This window comes from Lipotes vexillifer, unplaced genomic scaffold, assembly GCF_000442215.2.
Source record: "Lipotes vexillifer unplaced genomic scaffold, Lipotes_vexillifer_v1.1 scaffold811, whole genome shotgun sequence".
Taxonomy (NCBI): domain Eukaryota; kingdom Metazoa; phylum Chordata; class Mammalia; order Artiodactyla; family Lipotidae; genus Lipotes; species Lipotes vexillifer.
The window spans coordinates 2,099,115-2,102,433 of NW_006775554.1; the positions used below are offsets into that span (position 1 = coordinate 2,099,115).

The 3,319-nt window shown below is 43.1% G+C and overlaps 1 pseudogene; it reads right to left on the reverse strand.

The window, feature by feature from the left end:
• Positions 1–2,482: 2,482 nt before the first annotated feature.
• LOC103073090 (5'-AMP-activated protein kinase subunit gamma-1-like) overlaps positions 2,483–3,319 on the reverse strand; it is a 1,354-nt pseudogene continuing 517 nt past the window's right edge.

Sequence of the window (3,319 nt, forward strand, 5' to 3'; positions counted from 1 at the left end):
GTGAGTATTTTGTTGAGAATATTTGTATCTATGTTCATCTGTGAAACTGACCTTTGGTTTTCTTTTCTTGTAGCATCCTTATCTGGCTTTGGCATCATGGTCATGCTAGCTTGTGAAATGAACTTAAGAGTGTTCTGTCCTCTTCAATTTTTTGGAAGAGTTTGAGAAAGCTTGGTGTTAATTCTTCTTTAAATGTTTGTTAGAATTCATCAGGGAAACCATCTGGTCCTGGAATTTTCTGTGTTGGGAGGTTTTTGATTACTGATACAATCTCCTTACTTGTTATTGGTCTGTTCCTATTTTCTATTTCTTCATGATTCAGTCTTGTTAGTTTGAATGTTTCTAGGAATTTATCCATTTTTTCTAGATTATCCAATTTGTTGGCATATAATTGCTCATAGTAGTCTTATGATCCTTTGTATTACTGTGGTATCAGCTGTAATGTCTCTTCTTTCATTTCTAATGTCAGTTATTTGGGTCCTCTCTTTTTTTCTTAATTAGTCTAGCTAAAGGTTGGTCAATTTTGTTTATCTTTAAAAAAAAAAAAACCCAGCTCTTAATTGTGTTATCTTTTCTAGTCTTCATTTCATTTATTTCTGCTCCAATCTTTGTTATTTCCTTCCTTCTGCTAATTTTGGGCTTCGTTTGTTCTTCTTTTTCTCATTCCTTAAGGTATAAAGTTTTGTAATCTTTCTTTTTTTGGGGGGTAGTTCTTGTCATTTATTAAAATTTAATTTATTTTATTTTATTTTATTTTTATATTTTTTTTGCGTTACACGGGCCTCTTACTGTTGTGGCCTCTCCCGTTGCGGAGCACAGGCTCCGGATGCGCAGGCTCAGCAGCCATGGCTCACGGGCCTAGCCACTCCACGGCATGTGGGATCTTCCAGGACCGGGGCACGAACCCGTGTCCCCTGCATCGGCAGGCAGACTCTCAACCACTGCGCCACCAGGGAAGCCCTAATTTTATTTTTTTAACATCTTTATTGGAGTATAATTGCTTTACAATGGTGTGTTAGTTTCTGCTTTATAACAAAGTGAATCAGCTATACATATACATATATCCCCATATCTCCTCCCTCTTGCGTCTCCCTCCCACCCTCCCTATCCCACCCCTCTAGGTGGTCACAAAGCACCGAGCTGATCTCCCTGTGCTGTGTGGCTGCTTCCCACTAGTTATCTATTTTACACTTGGTAGTGTATATATGTCCATGGCACTCTCTCACATCATCCCAGCTTACCCTTCCCCCTCGCCATGTCCTCAAGTCCATTCTCCACATCGGCATCTTTATTCCTGTCCTGCCTCTAGGTTCTTCAGGACCTTTTTTTTTTTTTAGAGTCCATATATATGTGTTAGCATACAGTATTTGTTTTTCTCTTTCTGACTTACTTCACTCTGTATGACAGTAATCAAGACAGTATGGTACTGGCACAAAAACAGAAATATAGATCAATGGAGCAGGATAGAAAGCCCAGAGATAAATCCACGCACATATAGTCACCTTATCTTTGATAAAGGAGGCAAGAATATACAACGGAGAAAAGACAGCCTCTTCAATAAGTGGTGCTGGGAAAACTGGACAGCTACATGTAAAAGAATGAAATTAGAACACTCCCTAACACCATACACAAAAATAAACTCAAAATGGATTAAAGACCTAAATGTAAGGCCAGACACTATAAAACTCTTAGAGGAAAACATAGGCAGAACACTCTATGACATAAATCACAGCGAGATCCTTTTTGACCCACCTCCTACGGAAATGGAAATAAAAACAAAAATAAACAAGTGGGACCTAATGAAGCTTAAAAGCTTTTGCACAGCAAAGGAAAACATAAACAAGATGAAAAGACAACCCTCAGGATGGGTTCTTGTCATTTTAATTAGGTTCACCATGAAAAGCAATAACCTCAGCTAGCCACTCTGCCCTCTTCTTTCACCTAACTCCCATCTCCCTTCACATGCATACAGCATAGACACCCCAAAACCCTCCTCCCAACGATCCACCCCACTCCCATTGTGGGAAGAAATGTCACAAAATGAATTTAGCCTCTTTCACCCAACATGAAACAGGATGAATGAAAATATCTTTATGAAGAGTTCTACGGTGCTGTTATCTTATAGTGGAGTCAAAGGCAGAGATAGAGGCTAAGGCTAAGTGAAGCCCAGGGACCTCTTAGAGATCAGAATTTTCTGGGGGGGCACAGAGCCCATAGTTTGCCCAGAAAGGGGGATATGAATAAGAGGGTAGGAACTAGGATGGGCTAGACTGAAAGTTTTTCTGAGTACTCTGAGGATAAGGACACCTAAAAATTTATTCTCCTTCCTTTCCCCATGCGTTCTCCAGCTCCCAGGTAGAAGGGTAGGGGGGCTCCTGAGCACGGAACAGTCACCAGGTTTTATCTGTGATTCCCAGAGCTTTAGGCAGGCAGTGAGTGAGTGAGGCACATCCGCTGGTGCTGCCTGCCCTCTTCCCTCAGCTCAGGGCTGCTTCTCTCTGCCTGTGAGCCCTAGGTCCTACAGGTTGTCAGATAGTGATACAATTCCCTTGACCATATCACTCTCATCCACCAGTGCAAGTCGGTGAACCACTGCTTCCACCAGCCTATTGATGATGGTCTCCAGAGTCTCATGCAGGTAGCACTTGAGGACACATTTATAGTAATGTGATTGATGTCACAGGGCTTTGGCTACAGACACACCTAGGTTGTTGTAGGTCTTTTCTGCTGCCTGATGGATAGCATCAAACTTGTCAAAGATATTTACCACATGACCTTTCGCATTCACCACTGGCAGGGCTGAGAATTGGTGCTGTACAGAGATGCCCAGAGCCACATACAGCAAATCATAACAGTGTTGGCATAGAAGCTGATTTGTAGCTCTTCCAGAGACTTAGACATGAACTCTGGCTTGGGAAATTAGTGATAAACAATTTGAGGAACTTGAGACTGTATTTGTGGATGAGGACGTACAAGATGTTCCCTGATTCTGGGTTAACAACTGGCAGCCTGTGGATCTTGTTTTGAATTAATGAAGAGACAGCATCAAACATGCTGGCATTAGGAGAAATGCAGGCAAGTGGTTTAAAGAAGTCCTGTATGGGGGCTTCCCTGGTGGCGCAGTGGTTGGGAGTCTGCCTGCCGATGCGGGGGACGCGGGTTCGTGCCCCGGTCCGGGAGGATCCCACATGCTGTGGAGTGGCTGGGCCCGTGAGCCATGGCCACTGGGCCTGCACGTCCAGAGCCGGTGCTCCGTGGCGGGAGAGGCCAGGGCGGTGAGAGGCCTACGTACCGCAAAAAAAAAAAAAAAAAAAAAAAA